The following is a 25,121-nucleotide window of genomic DNA, read 5'->3' as shown; positions in this document are numbered from 1 at the left end:
AGAAGAATTGTATATAGTAGTGTTTAGCTTTGTCTTGTGTCTGGAGACAATAAAAATGTATGAACAACTTGCATATAAATGCAGACTTGGCATGGACATGTTCAATGATATTTGGAATCCATTCTTACAAATACTGTAATAGGTCAAGAGCTGGTGAAGTACAATAACAACCTTGTAAAGTATACAGTTTTAGGTGCCCCCCCCCTTTATTTCACCTTCTACACGGGTTCTGTTTCTCTTTTTCTTTTCCTCTTCTTTATTTACGTCTCACCATGTTTAGTGCACATATAATTACCATATTTTTTGCTCTATAAGACTCACTTTTTCCCTCCTAAAAAGTAAGGGGGAATGTGTGTGCGTCTTATGGAGCGAATGCAGGCTGCGCAGCTATCCCAGAAGCCAGAACAGCAAGAGGGATTGCTGCTTTCACTGCGCAGCGATCCCTCTTGCTGTCCTGGCTTCTGAGATTCAGAATTTTTTTTTCCCTTGTTTTCCTCCTCCAAAAACTAGGTGTGTCTTGTGGTCTAGTGCGTCTTATAGAGCAATAAATACGGTGCCGTATGTGCTTTTTCAACTCTCAATAAAGATTTTTATTTCTTTTTAAAAAAAAATATCACTGGGAGCTGGACTAGATGGCCCTTCCAGGACTACAGTTCTATGTTTCTAAGTGCTGCCAGTCAGTGCAGACAATATTGAACTGGGAGGACCAATAGTCTGAATCGCTATAAGGAAGCTTCCTGCATTTCTATCCAGAAATGCAAAGGAGTTGAAGCTCTCTCTATCGCAGAATAACATCAGCACATCTACATATGTGAGCTCTCAATGACTATTGCAAGGCATCTATTAAAGCTGTTTAATCTGAGTTCCGACACGCGCAGGCACATCCCTGGGGCGGTTGGGCTGCATGCCCTGAAATGAGCTTGGAGGAAGGTGGGACTCCTTCCCGATTTCACAGCATCCTCAAGCACTTGGGGCTTGTGTATAAGCACAGCCAATTCAAGGTAGTACATGGGTTGTTATTCTATTTTTATTTTTTATTTTAATTGCCGATGCTTAATAACGACTTAATACCTTAATTAGGGGCATGGAGAACGTAATTGTAGATTTAGCTAATATTTAATACTTTAATGGAAACAGAACACTTAAAGAATTATTTAAGGTTAAAAAATGTATACACATGTACATGCAGACAACCAATTATAGAAGAATTCGAAAGTATCAAATTCTTAAACCGAGCGTACAATGGAAAAAGAGGATCAGTGGTTATATCCATGTTTCCTCATCACCCCCACAATTTGGCTCCATCATAGAATCACTGAATTGTGGAGGTGGAAGGAAACCCAAAGGCCATCTAGTCTAACTGCCTGCAATGCAGGAATCACAGCTAAAGGGCCAGTTTCTTTCATTCATGTATGCCAAATCCCGTGTCTAGCATGGAATCAGGAACCCCGAGAATCGTAGCTTTGTTTTTTAAAGCAAGTTTAGATACATAGGAAACTGCCTTCTACCAGGTTAGACTCCATGCCCATCTAGACCACTATTGTCGACTCTGGCTGGCAGCAGCTGTACAGGATCTGACATTTCTAGTCCAGACAGGATCTGAATTTTCATATATGATCTGTTTTTTTTACCTTTTTATTTTCTTTTTGTTCCCTTTTTCTTTACTCTGATATCTTACATTTCATTTCACTGTGTTATCATGAATAACATTTTATAGAGGTATAAATAACTGTAAATATGAAAAGAGACAAAATATTCTCTAATTCCTTTTCCTTGGATAGATGTATTTGTTTTCCTCTTTTGTATTTTCTTTTGTTGTGATTATGTATGTATTTTAATTTGTATTGAATAAAAAAATTATTTAATATATATAAAAAAGACAGCTGTTAGGAGACCCCTATTCCCCCTACCAGAACTACAAGTCCCAGAGTGGTTTAACTTTCTCTCTCTCTCTTCAAAGGGAACTCTGAGAATTGTAGCTCTGTGAGGGGAATAGGGAGGGGCTCCTAACAACTCTCCACACTCTTAACAAATTACACTTCCCATGATTCTTTGTGAGAAGCTATGATTGTTTAAAGTGGTATCATACCGTGTTTAATGCATTATATGAATGTGGCTTTAATCTTGGCTAGTGTAGCTTTTTAGCTGACTGGAAGAATGGAGCTGCTGAATTGCAACTCATTACCAAACTTAAAACCATGGAGAGACCTGGTCTGAACAAAGACATTGGATTCTTATCTCATTATACATGACTAAGCCATTTTTCACCTTCTCACCCCTTGCCTTTTTCTGTAAGACCTATTGCAGTCGTTAAGAGTCGTCAACAGGCTCATCTCAGCTACCTGCCAATCTCCCATTCCCACCACCCTTCTGAGTAATACCCCTCCCCACCTTCTCACTATATAGAAGGATCTGGCAACTTCTGTTTCAGTGTATCTGAAGAAGTGTGCATGCACACGAAAGCTCATACCAAGAACTAACTTAGTTGGTCTTTAAGGTGCTACTGGAAGGAATTTTTTTATTTTGGAAGAATGGAGACTGCCATCTTGAAAACCCAGTTGTCTCAGTTATGTTCCATGCCACCTCCTCTGCCTTGGGAATCCAACCCTTAACCCATCCGTCCGACAACACTTGGCTGGAAAGCCAAGGTCTAATCTCCTGGCCGTTTTTCTTTCTTTCTTTGGGAAAAAAATAAATAAAATAAAACCACTCTGTCATTAACAAATGAGGCCCAGGCCTTGATTAATTCTGCAGGTTTCTTCCATTAGAAGCCACTACATCATTGTTGCCAAACAGTCTTCCCCCACCCCCTTCCCCTTCAGAGCTGACCTTCTTCCCATCGTTTGGCCATTTCCCTTGGCTGTGGAAGTTATTATAGGCTGGTTATTTGAAAGACCTGGAAGCTGGGGCAGCCTCTGCTTCCTTTCATCTGAGGCTCTGCGCCTCCTCAACCCTTGGCAGTTTGGAAGGATGGTGGAAGTAATTAATGGCTGAGGAGGAGAGGAGGAGGTGCTCCCAAGAGTCAAAAATTCCTCTTGACAATGACCACATGTCTGAGACTTGGCTACCAGTACACCTGGCCTAAGATTAGTCTCCATGGCACATGTAGGCAACATTTGCACCATACATTTAAAGATCCATGATTCCACTTTAACATGGCACATGTAGGCAACATTTGCACCATACATTTAAAGATCCATGATTCCACTTTAACAGTCATGGTTCTCCTCACCCCCCAAAGAATTCTGGGAGCAGCAGTTGATGAAGCGTTCTAAGAGGTGCTTTGTTGTTGCTTAGTCGTTTAGTCGTGTCCGACTCTTTGTGACCCCATGGACCAGAGCACGCCAGGCACTATCTGCCTGTTGTCTTTGTCCATGGAGTTTTCTTGGCAGGGATACTGGAGTGGCTTGCCGGTTCCTGCTCCAGGTGGATCACGTTTGGTCAAAACTCTCCACTATGACCTGTCCATCTTGGGTGGCCCTGCATGGCATAGCTCATAGCTTCTCTGAGTTATTCAAGCCCCTTCGCCACGGCAAGGCAGTGATCCATGAAGAGGTGCTAGGAGGCCCCTATTCTCCATAGAAGTCCTAGACTGGTTTAACAATCCATCTCTTCCCAGGGAACACTGGGATTTGCATATCTGTGAGAGGAATGACTGGCTGCCTCTCACTGGCTCTGTCTTCAGCTACTCTTGAGTTCACTGTCTTCTGCTTCCCAGTCTATCCCAATGAGCACCACCAATCACCACTGGTTTGTTGGCTCACCCACATTTCTGTTTGTTCCATGTTTTCTTCTGCACCCCATGATTTGTAGGCATGGGTCTGAGAGCTTTTACTTTTGTTTTCTTCACCTCTGAATCGGAGCGCATGTCAATATGCAGAAAACCCAATTGGTGTTTGTTCCGATTCAGTGCTGAGCAGCGCGTTTTCATGGGAAATATGGTGGGACCAGTACCGAATTTACGTATAAGCTAAACAAGCTATAGCTTAGGGCCCCACTCCCTTGGGGGCCCCAAAAAAATTTAAAGGGAAAAAACTGGATGCACATTTCCAAAATATAAGATAAAAACCAAATAAAATAAAACCTACAGACAGCAACAGTGTGTTGTGTAGGCTCCTATGATGTAAGTAATGGGCCCTGCCTGCTAGCCTGCTCCCTAAAATATCACTGGTTTGCTCATTTCTATATATTGGGTGCCTACATTCTGCATGGACTGGTTGCTTGGCAACATGTGCAAATGTGCAAATGGCTTTAGATACCTATTAGGTCCATAAATTAGCATATAGCATATGTTCAACACAAAAAACAATGAAAATTTGTTGTTGACAAAGGACAGCTGGACATATAAAGGGCCCCATTACCTTCATTAGCTCAGGGCCTCATCAAACCTAAATCCAGCCCTGGGTGGGACAAAAGAAAAACATGTTGCATCCATTCTTAGAAATCATGGGACAAACCAGAACTGCGGATGAGCCCCAAGTTTTAGGGAGTTTGTGCTTAGCAGGACCCGGCACTTGAGGGGAGAGATGGGAAGAGGAAACAAGACAGAAAAAGAAGATGTTGAGAACTTGACTGGAGGTTATGAACAAAGCTCTTTTCTTAAAGAAATCACCAGAACCCAATTCTCATGGATGAAAGGAGTGGAGATGCAAATGTGTTGCTGCATTGTGAGCATAAAGTGAGCATAAGCTCTCCCTGGTCATGTTGTAAACTAGCTAGGATTTAAAACACACACACAGGCTATATTCTGAGAGAAATAGGGGAAACCTTGACTGACAGCTATTGGCCATAGGAGACTTAAACCACATGAGTGATGTCAGCTGGTGGAAGGCCAAGGGATGGTCGGCTGTTCCAAAGAACTGTGCCCTCTCCTCTTAGATTTGTCATTGACGTGCATTGTTATCTGCAAAGGGGGCGGAGGAGAGAATGTAACCAGAAACACATTTTTAAGTGAAGGACTGACCTTTGAGGAATCAGGAAGATGTTTTGAGTCTGGCCAGCTGTGCGGGTGTCTGCCTTTCTGGGTTAAGCTAGATGGAATGGTTTCTAGTGGGGTGTCCGCATTTGGAACACAGAGGGAGCCTGACCCTCAGAGGCTCAGTGCAGGCAATATTTTAAAACATCATCCATCTCTTTGCAAGTTCTCTGCTCATGCTAGCAGTGATTAAGCACAAGTAGGGCATTTTCAGGTACTTAAAAGATCCGGGGCAGAGACTCCTGACCAGGGATGGATGGATCTTTCAGCTTCTCATTTTTTCCAAACTTATATTCATTTCTCCAGCAGCAGTCTGGGACTACAAAAAGAAAAAGATTTCATATAACTGTTGGAAAGAACAGAAGAATAATTAGGACTCTATTCCAAAGAAACTCAAAAAGCATCCCCCCGCTATATCATGCCTCTATCAGCATCCTTACCAGCCAACACAATCCTTAGTGCGATTTCTGTATCCAAATGTTTCATGACGGTAAGGGTCAATGTAGATGGGCTTTAAGTAAGTTTTTGGATGGTGGTGATGAAACACATTTGTAGACTGTTTCGTGGCATAAAGATATTAGAACAGTGTGCAGGGGGGAAAGGGGGAAAACACAGAAACGCAAGCTCTCAGAACAATAAAAGCCAGCTCAACAAACTCTAAAACAATAAAGCCACCCATACAAACTCTTAAAAACAACAAAAACATTTCATCAAATATAAAATGACTCAGTTACGCAACAGGGAAAGCCTTCCTAAACAAAAATGTATTCAAGGGGCAGCTAAACATAATCAAACTAGGCGCCTGTCAGACCATTGATTCAGCTGGTGATTGATTCCAGAGAGCTGGAGCTGCCCCACTAAAAGCCTGGTTTCTGGTACAGGCTAGGCACACCTCTAATGTGCTTATAGAGATAGCTGAATCTGTCAATGTTGGTTTCTCTGTTTCTCATTTTCTCCCAGTCCTAAACACAGTACTCTGCATTTCCACATCACTTTGAGAGAGAGAAATCAAGTCCTCGTGAAGATTCACAAGCATCTTAATGTGACTTTTGCCTTCTGTACACATTTTGTATGCAATTGTGACTCATTTACAACTTCCCCAAACTTAATGCAGTTTTTCTATGTTATTTTCACTCACACCTGACTTTTTCTGCACACTTTCCCTGAATATGCACATTTTTGTATCCGTGACCTGATTGGAGAGCTGTACTCCAAAATCTTGATAGACACAAATGTCAAAAGCTAACTGCATTTCAGTTTACATATTGGCTTAGGAGGTATTGATGATTAAAATGCAAACTGAGCCAGATTTCAACTCCATCCCCTACCCGTGACAGAGCAACAAAAAGTTCCTAGTACAATTTCCATTCCACTTTGGAAGCAAAGCCGTCAAAATTCAGGGGTGGGAGAGAGAGAGAGAGAGAGAGAGAGAGAGAGAGAGAGAGAGAGAGGAGAGAGAGAGAAGATAGTTTCAGAAAGTACACCTGCAGGTCAAGAGGCCCTGAACATTAGGTCCAGTTGTGACTGACTCTGGGATTGCGGTGCTCATCTTGCTTTATTGGCTGAGGGAGCCGGCGTACAGCTTCCGGGTCATGTGGCCAGCAGGACTAAGCCACTTCTGGCGAACCAGAGCAGCGCACGGAAACGCCGTTTACCTTCTTGCTGGAGCGGTTCCTATTTATCTACTTGCACTTTAACGTGCTTTTGAACTGCTAGGTTGGCAGGAGCAGGGACCAAGCAACGGGAGCTCACCCCATCGCGGGGATTCGAACCGCTGACCTTCTGATCGGCAAGTCCTAGGCTCTGTGGTTTAACCCACAGCGCCACCCGTGTCCCAGGTCAAGAGCAGAGTTGAGCAAAACAGGCCTCTTGAAATTCTCCATCCAGTTTGTGGGTGAAATTGCAGAGGGATCATTTTTGGGTGAATATTTTGCTGAACATTTCAACCAGTCCTTTGATACTTTCCTGAAACAGGCTCACCATGAGCAGCAACAGATGCACAGCTTCTTTCTATGGGGGAGGGCCATAGCTCAGTGGCAGAGAAACCACTTTGCTTGTGAAAGATGGCAGGTTCAATCTCTAACATCTCCAGGTTGGGCGCAAAATGTCTTCTGTCTGAAATCCTGAAGAGCGGCTGCCAGTCAATGTATACAATGCTAACTGTGATGCTGACACAGTCTGACACAGCTTCCCATGTTACTTGTTGCCTAAGTTGTTTGTAATTTGTTTGCTTTTGCTGCCACTACAAGGAGCAGACGTAGCACTGTAGCTGTGTCGGCAACCCAGCCGCCATTTTGCATCTGTCACAATACCCCAGGCCTAGCGTCGTTCAAGGGCATATTGGGAGCAAAATAGTCCCTGTTGCAAAACATGGTGGGCTATATTTGGGCAAAGGGACATGGGTGGCGCTGTGGGTTAAACCACAGAGCCTAGGACTTGCCGATCAGAAGGTCAGCGGTTCGAATCCCCGCAACAGGGTGAGCTCCCATTGCTCGGTCCCTGCTCCTGCCAACCTAGCAGTTCGGAAGCACGTCAAAGTGCAAGCAGATAAATAGGTACCGCTCCGGCGGGAAGGTAAACGGCATTTCCGTGCGCTGCTCTGGTTCGCCAGGAAGCAACTTGGTCATGCTGGCCACATGACCCGGAAGCTGTCTGCGGACAAACGCCGGCTCCCTTGGCCAATAAAGCGAGATGAGCGCCGCAACCCCAGAGTCGGTCACGACTGGACCTAATGGTCAGGGGTCCCTTTATCTTTTATATTTGGGCAAATGGTCCATTTTAAAGGAATCCTTTCCTGAAACGAAGGAAATTCTCAAAAATTTTCCCCAGAACAATCTCCTCTGGTCCTGGAGGCAAAAAGCACTCCTCCCCCCAAACTAAAACTCAGCAATAAACCCAGTGTTTTTAATGCCCTTATACTGGAATTAGTCCAAATTCTTTTCTCCACATGCTGATCAACTCATCAACCTTACAGTATATTGTGTGTGTTTGGCACACGCACAGAGAGAGTTACACACACATGTATGTAAAAAACACAAAATTATGCCTGCAAGCGCCCCGTAAAAGAATTCCTGTGAACAATAAATCAGACACAAAATAATCATTGCCAACTAAAGGACTGTACTTCTCATATTATTAGGCCCTAAGTAATGAAATGTTTTTTCTAGCTTATCGTGTCTACACAAGAGAGGGAGGTGGATTCTTCTTGGGGATATTGAGAGGCTGGTAATCTGACACTCTTTAAAAACCCTTCAGTGGGCCCAGATTTCCCATAGTTAAGACGCCTCAGCACAGCGTGTTTACAAAGGGCCCCCCCCCGTCCCTTCCTGGATTTACGGTTGGATAACTGGACTGGCCTATATGGATGCCATAATGGGAGCAATTCCCCAAGTCTCTCTGGGGCAGATATTCCTAGCATCTAACTTGACAGACACACAGGAGCTGTGGCTTTCTGCATTCTCCGGAGGGTAATTAGGTTCATTAGCAGGCGATTAATTCCTTTGCTCACCTGCCAAGTTGGGTTTGATCCTTAGGGCTAGGTTTTTTTAAGATAACCCCCCCCCCAAAGGAAATACGCTCCAGAACCTGATAAAATTAAGACTGATGTGTAACATGACAGGAACTTAGCTGCACCATTTAATACTTGAGAAAAATAATACCCATAATTGCCACAAAGGGCCGTTGGAGAAAGGACACGTAGATGGACCAATGATCTGACTTGGCTGATTAATATTCTACACAGTGCTTAAAATGTGTCTGTGGGAAGGGTGTGTGTTATTGTTCTGCTGTTATACTTATTTTCATGCTTTTATCTTCTATTGTACTCTGTGAAGTGCCCTGAGATATGATGATGAAGATTTATGAATCTTCTTCTTATTATTATTATTATTAATAATAATAATATAAAATATAAGGCAGCTTCCTAAGTCCCCAAACTTGGCTCTGTGGCGAGTGGTTCTGCCAATCAGATTCAGTTCCAATTCAGATTCATGAATCTGATTTAATTACTTTTATTTATTTATAATAGCGTCCTCTCTCAAAACATCATGGCAGTGTACAGCAACGTAAAAGCAACACCAAGCACTCCTGGAAATGACTGGCTGCTCAAGGGACATTTTCAAGGACTGCATAGGCCAGTCAACAAAAAGAAAGCTTCAGGAGACACTTGAAAGTCAAAAGGGAGAGTGTCTGTCTGCTGAAACTCTGCTAGAGGAGTGTTTTAAAGCATAGGATAGGTACAATCACTCTGGTGTCAGTCTGTTTCTGAGCACAATTCAGTGTGTTGGTGCTTACCATTGTTAGATAAATCAATAAGGCCTAGACTTCTGGACAATCGACAAAGGAATTTTGTTATGGTCAACAGTTATAAGAATACAGAATATGGTTGTCTTAGCATAATGTCACATAATGCTAAGAAAGCTGCCTTGAAAAGGTTTTTAAAAAGGTTTTATAAGGGCAAACATGCTAAAACCTTCTTGCAACTTTTGTCGTTTCCCGGTACATTTGAGGAAGCGACGCTCATGCTTCTTGGCACATCATCTACTGTATAGACATTTTGCACATTGTGCAATGTTCAGAGCAGCTGTGGCAAAGATGGGCAAGGAGACCTTTTGGATAGGAGTATTGGGAAAATAAGGTAGGGCCGCTGATACTTACTTTAGATAATTATCTTGTGGTTTGATTTCCACAATACCAGTAGAACAGCCAGGGACCACTGAAGTCACCAATGGAGGTTCTCTTCCAGCTGCTGCTGCCAGTTGAGGTCACACAGGTGAAAACTAGGGGAGATGTTGGTAGGGGCAGCCATTTACACAACTCCCTCCCTAAAGTGTCTCGCCTGGCATACACTCTGTCGTCTTTTTGGTGTCAGAAACCAAGACATTTTGGCCTCAGGTTTTTGCAGTTCTGAAGTTCTAAACTATTTTGGCTGAAACTTTCAACTGCTGGCTTTCTCTTTTGGCTGATCTTTGTTTTGCTAGATCATATTAATTGTAATTGTTGCTTCTATTCAGAAGCTGGGCAGGAGGGGGACAGTCCCAGGAACTGTGAGGGCAATATACAAGCCTATCAATCAAACAAACATATAAATAAAAACAATCCCCACCCACAGAAAACACACTCCCCAAGCATGCAGCTGAAATATAATCTAGCCAAGCTAAATGACTGTGTCTCTCTGGTGTGACTCAGAAACATTTTACCCTAATCTTTAACATGTAAATACAAAGCAGTTCTTTTGTTTGCCAGTCCTCTGGTATGGGGGGGGAGGAGAAATTTGATTCAGTCCACATTTAAAGATGAATTTGCCTAATTTCTGCTTCCCAGAACAATATGTGAACCAAATCACAGCCATCTTTTAAAACTTGCACTTCTCTGAATTTTTCAATCCCATTCTCCAGCCACGTAATGTGTACAGAAATGCTTATACACAGATGAAAAGGTGAGTGAAAGTAACATACACAAATGCAGCCAATTAGGGAAAATATAAATATTAGGGAAGGTACACGTTGCAAAAAGGTGTGTATATTAGGAACAGCGGCATACAAAATTGTGTATTTGGGGAGAAATTTACACGAAAATGATGAATTTTCATGAGGACTAGAAAAATAATCTCAGATTGATGTGGAAATGTGGAGAGCCGAACTTAAAATGAGAATTTGTCAGAAACTGAAATGGACAGATTTGTCTGTTCCTATTTTGGTGTCATTCTCACCCCCCTTCCCTTGTTTTACTGTTGCCTGGTAACCAGCTACAACACTTTCCTATTTCATGCTGTAAGATTTCAAAAGGTAAAGTGGATTAGGTAAGCCAACAGTCCTAACTAAAGCACTTGGAAGATTGCTGGGGGTGGAGTGGGGAGGTTGAAATAAAGTTTACAGAGATCCTGCCTTTGCCAAATCAGTGTGTTTTTATTTTCATAAATGTGCACTTTAAATTCCTGGCATCAAGCTGTCGAACCCTGGAATCCAATTAAGTCATAGTACACAGAGTTAAAATTCCAAACCTTCCACACCCATCTCTGAGAAGTGCAAAATCGCAGGCTACTTAATCTCACCATGTTGGTAATTTTCGTTGCTGTTTGTACAGCACTTTGAACGTGCAACGCTACAAGGTTTAAGCACGCTGTTGTTTTAACAACCAATCCCTCATTGGGCAATGAGAATAATTAATCATCACAATCTCCTTCAGAACACACACCACCCCTGCAAAACCCACCTGAGCACCAAAAACATCAGACTAGGTCTCCTTAAAAATGTAGCAAGGGCCTTCACAAGAAGAATTGGCCTGAGCAACAGCGTATTCCAACTTGAACTTTCCCAAAGAATTCAGAACTACTCTTTATGTATAAAATTTATATATATATAATTTTAATATAATTTATATATATATATATATACATATTTGTGTGTGTGTGTAATTTTTTAATTAGTTTTCCAATACACCCCCAATAATAGCCAAATTATAACAATAGCAATTAATTCCCAAATTATACAATTGTCAAAGTGCCAATCAACTTCCAGTTTTTACATTTTAGTTAAAGTGGTTCTGCATTTGGGTGCGTTTCTGATCTTATATCACTGCGTTCCATAATCTTAATTAATGTCAGTTAAATTTCAGTTATAATAATCCCTTAGTCAACAGCTGCATAATTAATGATTTTGATTCGTGATGTTACAATACATAAATCTATAAAGCTTCAAACTATTGTCGTTTTTTCTGCTATGCAGGACTGCTCTTTATATTGACAGAGTCATCCAGAAGATTCTAAAGAGCAAAACCCATTTTTAGGGTCAGCGCACCTTGTTTGCACTTGCAATCTGATTGTGGTTATCTGCTTTGGGGCTGACACCCGGAGCATACATTGGCAGACTCACCCCACCCCACCAAGGGGCCCACTTCTATCCCCTGAAGCCCTCTATCTCTGATGCTTCTTCTCTCTTAAGAATGTAAAAAGGACCCTACTGGATCATCAGACCAATTAAGTCTAGCATCCTGTTTCTGGGAGTGGCCAACAGATCTTGCCCAAGGTGCCTCTAGAACTGGCACTGATCTGTGTCACATGATTTAACCCAAGAGAAGTAAAGGGGTGGTGACATATTGGGGAGATGTGGATGATCCTTCTTTGGATCAATGACCTATTCTCACAGAGCCCGTATGGTACCTTCCAGATGTTATTGGACTACAACTCACTTCAGCCACTTCTTCTTCTTCTTTGGCGATCACTTATAGCGAGTAAGATTGTCTTCCATGAACACGGTCTTAACAGCAAGTGACTGTGGAGGCCAATTCTGGATCCACACGTCCTTCCACAGTGGGGACATAGGTTTTCCGGGCGGGAGTTGATCACGGTGAGGGTGTGCCAAGCGTGCCTTCCTTTTAGCATGTTTCTCCCTTTCATCCTGAGTTTGAGCGTCTTCAAAGCCCATGACACCTTTGGCAAAGGCTGTTCTCCAATTGGAGCACTTGCAGGCAAATGTTTCCCACTTGTCGGTGTTTATACTACATTTTTTAAAGATTTGCCTTGAGCAAGCATCCCCAAACTCAGTCCTCCAGAAGTTTTTGAACTACAGTTCCCATCATCCCTGACCACTGGTCCTGTTAGCTTAGGGATGGTGGGAGTTGTAGTCCCAAAACATCTGGAGGGCCAAGTCTGGGGGTTCCTGGCCTTGAGAGAGAGCCTTCAAACCACTTTTGTTGACCACCGGCATTACGCTTTCCATTTTTTAGTTTGTAATAGAGTAGTTGCTTTGGAACACAATAATCAGGCATCTGCACAACATGACCAGTCCAATGAAGTTGATGTTGAAGAAGTATTGCTACCAGTATGGTTAATAGTTGGGGTGATGGGAGCTGTAGTCCAGAAACATCTGGAAGGCTACAGATTGCCCACCTTATCCTAAAGGATGGCTGGTCACAGCCAGTCAGTCTACTCTGAGAAAGGTCATAGTTAGAATATTATGCCAAAGCATTTCTTTTGCGATCTTTATTGCTGTTGAATGGAATTGGGTTAGATCCATTGTTTCATGTTATGTTTCTTGGTTGGCCTTGCTATTGGTTTGCCCTGGGTTGCTTTGTCGAGTCCTAAAGTCAAGATACAAATATTATGATCGCTAAAATAACAGAACAGCCAGGACTGAAGTTCCTGCCTTCGTTTCTTTGTAGAAACCACCTGCCATGCTGAGATATTTTTGGCCTCAGCAAGGACTTGAGAAAAGAAATATCAACATGGTTTGGATTTGTGTCTGATCCACCAGTTCTCTGTCTATGGGCAGTTCCTCACAAGTTCAGAACTCCAGCAAGTCTGCACTTGCTCAACACATCAAGAGATTTAGGTGACTGGTTCACAGCATGCACAAATTCAAACAGTGTTTTCACGCAGCACATAGTTATTCGCTCCTACAAGATACAGTGATGGCCATGGAGAAGAAGACAATCAATGACTACTAGTCATGGTAGCTATGTTTCATTCATGTCCTGCTTGAGCTGGACTTTCCCATAGGCATCTGGTTGGCCAAGGTTCTGGACTTGATAGACCTTTGGTCTGATCCACCAACGATCCTCGTACATTCTTAATGTCTCCAGAAAGGCAGCTGATGGAGTGCAAGTTGAGTTGGTTGCAAACAGCAATATTTTAACCCTGATTGCAGATGCAGTTGAAGCTGTAGAAGCTTTTAAGGTGCGTCTGTCTCCACTCGCTTGAATTCAAGCTGGTCTACTTGAGATTACGCCTTGCAGGGAGTTGGACTAGATGACCCGTCCAACTCTACAATTCTATCATTCTACAGACTATGCTGCAATGGAGCTGGGCATGTTTCCTACTGTACAGAAGACAGTCTTCTGTTTGAAGGACCCTCTGGCCCAAAGCCCACTTTAAAGACTAAGACTTTAAAGACTAAGAATCACATTACTCGACAGCATTAAGATTTCCATTGATTTCAATAGGGGTGAAAGGGTTTGTCAAGTTAAGTTGTCTCCCTTTCTAATCTTTTCCCATCATTCTCCCCATTTCTGCAGCAATTTGCTGAAAGAAAGAAAGAAAGAAAGAAAGAAAGAAAGAAAGAAAGAAAGAAAGAATCCTCAATTTAGTGATAATTTTTCTATGCGAACACATTTTTTATGCAGGTTTGACTAACGCACAAATTTATTTTTGCAGGCAATTTCTCCTAATATAATGTTATTCTCAGTAACATATTTATTTTAAGGCACACTTTCGCTTAATATATGCAAAACTTTGTAAACAGGGTTTGGTTGGACAACTCCACCTCGAAATTTGAATGAATGCAAATTTCAAGGGATGGCTGTGTTTCAATTCTCATATTGTTTTGGGAAGTTCAAATCTGACAGATTTGCCTTTAAATGTGAATGGAATCAAACTTCTCCATCATCCTGAGCCCTGCACATCAATCATAGAGAGGGGAGAGAGAGACGTATGAGGCAAAGGAATTGCAAATGATGACAAACTTTTAAAATGTACAAAATTTAGAAATGAAAAATGACGGAACGAAAAATTCCCAAGCTCAGAAGCAAGACAGATCATTTGGAACTCAAAAACCCTGGGAGAAAAAGGAGGTGAATTTTCGAGGTGCTCTTATTGAACCCAATTCCATGTCAGAAAGAATTTCACTCCAGCCCAAACTGGGAAAACATTGGCGACAGGATGCCCTGTCTCAGGGCAAAGGATTGGGAAGAACGGCCCACCATTCCTGCTTCGACTCTACTGGGAAAAGAAATCACCTCCAGCCCTTCATAATTTCCCGTCAGATTTTGCCAGGCTACTGCTTTATTAATAGAGGGAGAGAACGGGGAACGCCAAACATAAATTCACACCATCAGTCACAAGGAAGAGAGAGGGAAAAAGTTCAGCTGTCTCCATGATTTAGGAGCCCCCCTGAGCTATGGTGCGGAGAGAGGGGGTGGGAAACCAAACCACACACGCACAGACTTGGTCGAGGGGAAATCTCCCATTTGCGTACAGCATGTTTGCTGACAATAACCTGGAACTGAATTGTACAGATCCCAGGCTTAAAAGAATGTAATGAAAAGGATGGACACTTAGCAAGGAAACACCTGCCCTCATTGAGGATGAGGGATGTAATGTTTATCCTAATAAAAATGTGCTAACAATAGCCATCTATCATGTCAGGGAAAAGCCTGGCTCAAAACCCTTGAACCATGCTACCTTTATAGGTGTGTGTTTATGTGCACACACACGAACATATGGATCATAGCTCAGTGGTAGAGCATCTGCTTTGCACGCAGAAGGTCCCAGGTTCAATCCCAGGCAGCAGGAAAGACCCCTGCCTGTTACCCTGGATGCTAGCTGCCAGTCAGTGTAGATAATATTGAGCTGGCTACATCTAAGCTAGGGACATGGGTGGCGCTGTGGGTTAAAACACAGAGCCTAGGACTTGCTGATCAGAAGGTCGTGGTTCGAATCCCTGCAATGGGGTGAGCTCCCGTTGTTCAGTCCCTGCTCCTGCCAACCTAGCAGTTCGAAAGCACGCCAGTGCAAATAGATAAATAGGTACCACTCCAGCGGGAATGTAAACGGCATTTCCGTGCGCTGCTCTGGTTCGCCAGAAGTGGTTTAGTCATGCTGGCCACATGACCCGGAAGCTGTATGCCAGCTCCCTCGGCCAATAAAGATGAGTGCCACAACACCAGAGTCGGTCACAACTGGACCTAATGGTCAGGGGTCCCTTTACCTTTACCTTTACATCTAGGTTACTTGGTATACAGCAGCTTCCTATGTTCTGATACACTGGGGATGGAGAACTGGTGGTCCTCCAGGTGTTGTTGGACTGCGACTCCCATCAATCCTTAGCCGCTGGCCAGTCCAGTTGGGGATGATGGGAAATGGAGTCCAGCACCTTCTGGAGGGCAACTATTTCCCATTCCCTGCTACACACCCACTCTCCCTGCTGTCTCCAATGATCCCAGCACAGTGGAAGTGGTTGCTGTGTGATCAAAATCCAAGACTCGCCTGGAAGCATTCATGGCCTTTTCAAGTCTGCCTTGATGGTTGGAGTCAATATGGAAACAAATCCAATCTGCAGTGCAATAGCTCAACACTAGGGGCAGCAGGACACAGAAATCCACACAGACCTGACCACTTCCTGATGACCAACATCAGCTGAAAGAAGGGGCAGCCAAAGTGGTGCCCTTTGGCCGCTATGGACTACAACTCCCATGACCACCAGCCATTCTGGCTGAGGCTGATGGGAATTGTAGTCCATAACATCTGGGAGGGCACCAAGCTGTGACTACCGCTGGGTTAGAAAATGCAAAAAAAAAAAAAAACCCACAAAAACACACCAATAATCCCACGTAATAGTGACCATGTCAGAAGCTACTTGAAGATGCAATGTGTGGGAATGATGACGAGCAGGAAGTGCAGGTAGGTACAATAACCACTAACTATACATTGTCCAATATGTTCTGTGCATTATTATTTACATCTCATTATGCACTTCAGGAATGTAAAATGGTGTGTGTGTGTGTGTGTGTGTGTGTGTGTGTGTGTACCTGAAAGAATCTATATAAAAAGGCAGGAGGCCATTTTTTACAGAGGAACAAACCTTTTTAGCCTTAGCGCCTTTAGGAAATATCTCTATAGAGTGAGTGTGTGTCTATGTGTGTTCATGCGCATGAGAAAAAGAGACACTCGGGATGGGAAGATCTGTCAGTTTTGGGTTTTCTCAATTTTTCACTTTCTCACAGGGATACCCACCATATTTCTGCATCTTTTTGCCATTAAAAAAAAACTCCTCGTGAAAATCTGTTAGCATTTTGGCATGCATTCCCCCTAACATATAGTCTCTTTTTTGCAAGCCACTTCCCCTAACATAATGCATGTTTGCACGTTATTTTCACCCATGTACGCATATGATGTTCACTTTCCTCAAATAGATGCAATTTTGCACGCAAGATAGATGCCATTTTGTACACAAAAGTATATGCACACTTCTAGATTTTCCTTTCTTTTGTCTTATGCTGGTTTTGATGCGTGTGTTTGCTCATTTATTATAGTCAACTTTGAGTTACTTTTTTTTTTAAGTGACTAAGTTTTATGGCAATGATGATTATGGATTTCACACTACGAATTTCACATTGCAAAATTCGGTGAAAAGCACATTTCAAAGAATAGCTACATTTCCATTTGAACATTGTTTCAGGAAATACAAATTACTCGTGTCTTATTGGATTGATGACCCCCTTTCTCCCCCCGTGTTTTATCTGCGTGGGATTCATGCTTATATTGTGTTGGCCAATGGCTACAAACAATAATAAAGACTTCCTTTCTTAGTACTGCAGATTAAGCAGCTTCCCATTCAAATCCTAACCAAAGTGGATTTCTCCCCCACCCTGAAAACAGAGAGGCAAAGAAAGACAGGATGATTTCATCAACCCACTGAAAGACTTTTCTGCTTTCTCTGTAACGGATACTGCATCACACAATATTTCTTAAGTAAATAGTGGGGGAAGAGGCAGGATAAGAATTGTACACTGGCCTAGTAGCTGAGAGATGATCTATCTAGGCCCTTTCCATAACACCTGTTACAGAGCTCAAATGCACCGGGTTGGGGAGGAACGTCTGAGCCTCACGCCAAGTCGATCTCATGCGTTGTTTTTTTACGCAAAAAAAATGTGCTCCATTCCTTTACCTCCCAGAGCTTTTCTTGTGCTGCACTCGGATTGCAATTACATGCTAAATATCTGTCTATCAATAGGCTGGATCCCCTCAATTTGTATGACACGCTTTAACGCAGGCCTAGCCAAGCCTAATGGAATGACAGCTATGCCCTCAAACCATAGACCCAGGGGCTCCTGGGATACTGCTCACTGGAAAGCCTCGGAGGGGAAAGAAAAGGAGGGGTAGAGAAAGAAGGAAGGAAAATCAAAACACGCCACCAGTTAAGGTGGTGGGAGGAACGACGACTAAACAGCACTAACTGGGAAAAGGAGGATAGTGCTTTTGCGAAAGGATAATTTATAGTGAAAGCGAATTGATGCTTTTGAATTATGGTGCTGGGGGAGACTCTTGAGAGTCCCGTGGACTGCAAGAAGATCCAACCTCTCCATTCTGAAGGAAATCAGCCCTGAGTGCTCACTATAAGGACAGATCCTGAAGCTGAGGCTCCAAGACTTTGGCCACCTCATGAGAAGACAAGAGTCCCCGGAAAAGACCCTGATGCTGGGAAAGATGGAGGACACAAGGAGAAGGGGACGACAGAGGACAAGATGGTTGGACAGTGTTCTCGAAGCTACCGGCATGAGTTTGACCAAAATGCGGGAGGCTGTGGAAGACAGAGGGCCTTACTGGCTACTCTGAATAAGTCCCCTTTTATTAAATCATCCTTTCTGCCTGTTCTTGGACCCAGAAACATTACAGTGTGTGCCATCACAGAGAAGAGTCTGGGTGCAGTCGCTGAAAAGACCCTCCTTTCCCCAGTTCCAGCCAGGTGTATTTCTGAGGGGTGAAGCAGGAGGAGGCTGCTGAGGAGGCTGAGAGGCCTTGCCATGTCTGCAGGATGTAATGTGCTCGGTAAACACCCTCCTGAAGGCAGAGGCATGATATAATTTATGTGTCCCCTGTAGCTGTGGCGCTTGAGATCTGGAATGTGCCCCGATTCACAACCGCTCAACCAAGCAAAATGATGGGCGCCATCCAAGTTTTGCTGCCCTTTAGTGAAAACGTTTCACACCAGTAACGTTTATTTGAAATAGTGTCATGGGGTGTTGTTTTCCTTGGGTTGTTATCGTTTCTAAGGGGCTGGGTTTTCTTCTTCTTCACCCTTTCCCCCTTTGGTTCAACTTGCAGACAAAGAAAATGGGGTGTGGCGGGGAGACACAATATAGGAAGCAGTCAGCCAATGTCTATATCTAGGCCAGAATGGAGGAGCCGTCCTCCAGGATTTCGTCCTAGGTGAGCAGATCCTTTTTAAAAACAACAACCATGAGCTCTAGTATCTTGTTTGCATTAAACCTGGAATTTTCTGCATGCGTACCACTGATAGACTAGAAATGTGTCCATTTCTGTTTCAGTCTGCTTCCATTTTCTCTTTTTCTGTCTCTAGTTTTCTTCCTCTTTTAAGTTCCCCACATTTGCACATTACTTTGCCTTTAAAAAAAAAATCATCCAGAAAATGCATAAACATTGTAACATGGATTTCTCCTAATAAACCTATTTTAATGAAATGTATCCATGTGTACATTCTTTTGCACAGTGAGTCCCCTTAACAGAATGCATATTCCATTAAACAGAATGCATATTTATGCTGTTTTCATGGATATAGGCATTTATAGGCATATTCTACCCTTGGATAGGCATTCATATAAATATATACACACACACACACAAACACACACACACACTTTATCATTTTTAATGACCTGATGCACCATATATACATTACTTGGGACTCAGCTACATTAGTAAAGAAAAAGCGTTTTATTTGAGTTATAACACTAGATGGCGCTGTGGACTCCTGTCTTTGGCCAACATGATTTCCCATTATGAAGTTTACAACACATTTTCCTGAAACACATTTTTGATGTGTCTAGATCCAGCCGTGGCTAGAGAACCGCACTGCAAAATTCAGAAGCTTTCAAGGGAAATTCCTGTCAGGGAAAAATGTGGAGAATGAATGAATGGCTGTGTTTCAGTTTTCATATTGTCTTGGAAAGTGAGAATCTGATAGGTTTGCCTTTAATTACAAACTGAATCTACTTTATCCCTAACTACTGAGCAATGCCCCTCTGGGGTTTGCCTCCTTTTTTAATATATATAATTTTTATTCAATTTTCTGTTTTACAATTTCAATTAAGCATTTTACATACTTAAAATATCAGTGACTCCCCTTCTTCTCTTTCCATGGTTCATTTTGCATGTCTTACATCCCTGCATATTTTACAAAAACTATCCCACTGTTTTTTGGTCTCATTTTTTTTGGCCTACCTAGAAACACGCCATTTGCGGTGCGAAACATTGCAGGAGGCAATTTACAAGTGTTCGGCGCCATTTTGGAGTGAGTCAGACGATGTCGGAATTGCAGGCCTGGCCAGGATGGTCTTGTTAGATCCTCTGGACTTTATGAGGCATATGACCCTCACCTGAGGCTGCTCCAGCTCAGGTATCACACACCTTCTTCCCAAGCTACCAAATCCCACCTGGGCTATTTCCCTATTCAGGTCAACTTTACAAGGTTTCATTTCCATTCCTCTCACAAGGAATCAGGTCTGCTATAATCCTTATTCCGGAGCAAAGCACACAAGCCCCAAGCCCCAACAGATCCATTATTTTCAAAATTTTGTCCATACGAAACACCATCTTTGGCAACTGCACAACTGTTGTGATTCAAATTTACATTAAAACCATGCTTGGTCATGTTTGTCGCGCTCAGCAAACTGTTAATTCGGGCAAGTAAACTACACCTCTCACTTCATTACAAACAGTTTTTCTACTTACAACTCATTACCAAACTTAAAACCATGGAGAGACCTAGTCTGAACATTGGGTTCTTATCTCATTATACACGACTAAGCCATTTTTCACCTTCTCACCCTTTGCCTTTTCCTGTAAGACCTATTGCAGTCGTTAAGAGTCGTCAACAGGCTCATCTCAGCTATCTGCCAATCTCCCATTCCCACCACCCTTCTGAGTAATACCCCTCCCCACCTTCTCACTATATAGAAGGATCTGGCAACTTCTGTTTCAGTGTATCTGAAGAAGTGTGCATGCACACGAAAGCTCATAGCAAGAACTAACTTAGTTGGTCTTTAAGGTGCTACTGGAAGGAATTTTTTTAGTTTTTCTACTTGCAACTCACTTGAGGGAACCTGCTCCTTTTCCTTGCACAAACATTGCAGTACACAATTTCAGGTGTTCGGCACTGTTTTCGAGTGAATCAGACGTCGTAATTTGGCTGAAAACCATGACCCATGGGTAAAGGTGTCAAGGGCTCATTTTTGGCCTACCGTTTGCAGTACAAAACGTTGCAAACGGCCTTGGTCCAGTATATCTGAAGGATCGTCTCCACCCCCATCATTCTACCTGGACACTGAGGTCTAGCTCCAAGGGCCTTCTAGCAGTTCCATCACTGTGAGAAGCAAAGCTACAGGGAACCAGGCAGAGGGCCTTCTCGGTAGTGGCGCCCACCCTGTGGAACTCCCTCCCACCAGATGTCAAAGAGAACAACAACTACCAGACTTTTAGAAGACATCTGAAGGCAGCCCTGTTTAGGGAAGTTTTTAACATTTGATGGATTACTGAATTTTAATATTTTGTTGGAAGCCACCCAGAGTGGCTGGGGAAGCCCAGCCAGATGGGTGAGGTATAAATAATAAATTATTATTATTATTATTATTATTATTATTATTATTATTATTATTATGTTATTTTATATTTTAGGAACTGCAACAGGGACCCCCCAACCACTTTACTTGGTTGGATTTGCCCTGATAATGCAATTGCTTGGTTTCCACACAGAGACTTCAGCTCCAAATGAAAGGCTGTGAACATGAGGTTGGTAAATTCCCCCAGATTCATGAACATAGAGCAAATCGGTCCATGGTCCTACGATTATGCGCCATCTTCTGCTTGCAACAATATACATATGTTGGAGTCTTCGCTAACATTGCAAGAACAGAATTCTTTCACAGCTAGCTGTCTGGACAATAACTGGCTGTTATTGGTGGACATGAGTTTAAGATGTGAGCTTGTTCTCATATTCTTCGTTTTTCTTTTTAAAATAGGATCTAAAATTTCAAGGGAGTCAACTGGCAGTCAACTGGGAAGGGAAAAAAAGAGAATAAATTGCCCTCCCTTAAAGTTAAAACAAAGCATTTGTTTGAATATGTTTACCAGCTTGTCTGAGTCCCGTCCAGCTGGGTTCACGATCAGGGATCTCAGTGACGGGTGCTATTCATTTGAGGTCTTTATTCACATGGGATTAGACGGCTGTCTGGCCCATGGCTGAAAAATCATTACTTTTAATGCGCCAACCTGCTTGGGTTTTGCTCTCTTTATGACAATGAGCAGTTGGGATATGTTTTCTCTTCCTCCTCCCCCCCCAACCCCCGGCTGCTCCTCACACACCCGTTTTACCAAAAAAGAAGAAAAAGAAAAAGAGACTACTAAAGTGAAAGGAATCCTTGCTGCCTGTAAAGAGATCTTTGTCTTGCTTTGTTATTGACTTATAAAAAAATTAAAAAAATTGCTCACTGGGAAATTTAAGGACTTGGATTATATTTTTTAAAGGGACCTTGGCCTCTGTTTCCAGCACAGAACAGAGCCTCCCCCCACCCCCGGCTAGAACTCACCAGAACTCAGTTCTGCCACCTCGCAGGTGGGCACCCTTGCCATTCTAAGAAAATGAGAGAGGTAAAATTTACAGCCTGTAATGCTTTGAAAGAGAACATGGTGAAAATGATATATAGATGGTATATTACACCAGTGAAATTAGCTAAAATGTATAACACAAATAATAAATGTTGGAAATGTAAAGAAAAAGAAGGAACATTTTATCACATGTGGTGGGAATGTAAGAAAGTAAAGAACTTCTGGGAAATGATATATAATGAGATGAAAAAGATGTTGAAATATACATTCTTTAAAAAAGCCAGAAGCATTTTAACTTGGTATTATAGGCCAAGACATTAATAGACAAGCTGTCAAACTGTTCTTATATGCAACAACAGCGGCAAGAGTATTGTTCGCCCAGAAATGGAAGCAAGAAGAAATTCTGACGAAAGAAGAATGGCAGACGAAATTAATGGACTATGCAGAATTGGACAAAATGACAGGAAGGATTCAAAACCTGCGGGACCAGAGATTTACAGAAGATTGGAAGAAGTATATGAATTATTTGAAGAGCAACTGTAATCAACAAATTATGCTAGCAGGACTAAGTTTTGTAAGGAGAAGTTTTGTAAGTCAAAAAAAATGGAATAAGATGTTGTCAGGGTTACTTCCAGATCCTAGCTCACAGAGGATCACGCTAGCCAGCGGTCGTTAAATAAAAGTCTTTATTGAGTTACAGTCTCCATTCTTGAGCTGCTGCGTGCAACCCTACGCCTTATGCTTAGGTCGGCGAAGCTCCTTCTGAGTCTCCGCCCCTTGCGCACCAACTTAATATCCTAGCCCTGCTCCACCTTTTCCGCCTGACAGTTCTCCTCTGGGTCCCTCTGCCCCCCTGAGTCTCTTCCTTCCGGGATTCTTCTGACGCTGACCCCCCTGACTCCCCTGTCTCCTTGCGCCGGGCTTTAGGACCTGGCTCCCTTTCCGGGCTGCCTACTGCTCCACCTTCCTGTGCATTTGAACTTGGCGCGCGCGCCCAACCTTCCACTTTCCGTCTAACCGTCACTTCGCTCCCCGATGAAGGTGTGGCCACTCCTGACTCGTGCCCTCCCTCCTGTTGCGAGCTGCCAGCGCTAGCTCCCTGGCGCTCTTCCTCTTCCCTACTCTCTGGCGGTGACGTAGGTCCCGATCTCCAACTGCTCCCCTCTGAGTCCCCTCTGGCTCTTTCTTCCTGGGGTGTCCCCCTAGTCTCCCCCCTTGCCCTGGCCACTGGTGCTCCTCTTTGTGAATCTTCTGATTCACTGGAAAGACTCGGAGATCTCGGGTCGTCGTCATCACTCATCCTTTCTTCTGCCTCCTCCCCCTCGCTCTCTGTTCCTGAACCCCTGACATCCATCCCCCCCTCGAAGCCCCCCCTTCCCCCCTCCCCTCCTTCCGGTGCGGGAACTGGGTGCTGCAGTGTCCAAGGAACGAATGTCGGGTACAGTTCGCTTCCCGTGGCAGGCCTCCATCCGAAGACTTCCGGTTCTTCCTCCCTGCTCTCGTCAACGACGGTCACTTCTGCTTCCATCTCTGTGCCGCCGTGCTCGAGACCCTGGTTGTCCCCGAAAACGTCCATGTCGGTCTCTCCCTCGCTTCCTTCTGTAGGCGTTGCTCGTCCTGGACCCTCCAGCCACTTCCTGCGCCACTGCTCCTCTGGTCGATCATCCCACCAATACGAGGGTTCTGAAGCAGATCCCGAGGGTGACCCCTCCGGGGAACGGGCGTCTCGTGTCGGTTCCTCATCCGAGTCGAACCCCCGGAACGTGCTGGCTGAAAGCGTGGGCGTGAAAAGCCAGTCGTCGAAAAAGTCCGCTGGCATTGGCCTATGGGGGAAGAGGGCATGAAACTCTTCCTTGAGCAGAGGTTCATCTAGAGCGTAGCCCGGCACCCAGCTGTTGGCACTGGCCGGGGTGCCCTCCTTAGCGAGAAGGTATTCTACCCCCTCTTCCCCCCATCTGGAGTCCAAAATCTCCGTGACTTCGTTGAGGCGCACCTCCTGTGCCACTCCCCGTTGCCTGGTTCCCTCTCGGAGCGGACTCGGCGCCGTGCCGGGTTCCTGAAACCTGTGCGGTGCCTTGTAGGGAGTGAGCACCGATCTGTGGAACACCGGATGCATTCTGGAACCCTCCGGAAGCGCCAGCCTGAAGGCCACCGGGTTGACCTGCTCTTCGACTTGGTAGGGCCCCAGTTGCTTATGCCCTAGTTTCTTCTTGGCCAACGACCTGGCCGGCACTGCGTGGGCTGCTAACCAGACCCAGTCTCCCACCTGGATCTCTTCGCCAACCCTCCTGTGTTTGTCTGCCTGCACCTTGTATGCGTGTTTGGCCAGCTCCAGGTGCCGCCGCAGCTGATCGTGGACCTCCTGCAACTCCGACGCGAACGCATCTGCTGTCTGCGGCTCCCCCTCCACCAGTCTTTCCAGTCCCGGGAAGGTTCTGGGGTGCCTCCCGTTGTTGGCGAAGAACGGCGTGACCCCCGTGGACACGTGCTTCGTGTTGTTGTAGGCGAACTCGGCGAGCGGCAGGTAATCCACCCACGTCGCAGGCTGTTGATTCGCATAGCATCTCAGGTACTGCTGCATGATGGCATTGACCCGCTCCGCTTGCCCGTTGGTCTGCGGGTGTCTCGCCGATGCCAGGTTGATCTTGACGTTTAGGAAGCCCATCAGCTTCTGCCAGAAATTCGAGATGAACTGCCGCCCGCGGTCGGACAGAATAGACCGTGGCAGACCGTGAACCATGAACACGTGGTCTATGAACAGTTTGGCGGTTTGTTCCGCCATGGCCACCTTCGCACACGGGATGAAAT

The 25,121-nt window shown here is 44.1% G+C and overlaps 1 long non-coding RNA gene across 1 annotated transcript in view; it reads right to left on the bottom strand.

Moving 5' to 3' along the window:
• The window catches only part of LOC309521203, a 192,729-nt gene extending 185,006 nt beyond the window's left edge, over positions 1-7,723 (bottom strand). Inside the window, exon 1 of the long non-coding RNA XR_014214560.1 lies at positions 7,636-7,723. This is a non-coding gene — a long non-coding RNA (uncharacterized lncRNA). The remainder of the gene's footprint in view (positions 1-7,635) is intronic.
• Positions 7,724-25,121: the final 17,398 nt, after the last annotated feature.

This window comes from Podarcis vaucheri (assembly GCF_965113315.1).
Source record: "Podarcis vaucheri genome assembly, chromosome: 16".
Taxonomy (NCBI): Eukaryota; Metazoa; Chordata; class Lepidosauria; order Squamata; family Lacertidae; genus Podarcis; species Podarcis vaucheri.
This window is presented reverse-complemented; position numbering and strand designations above follow the sequence as displayed.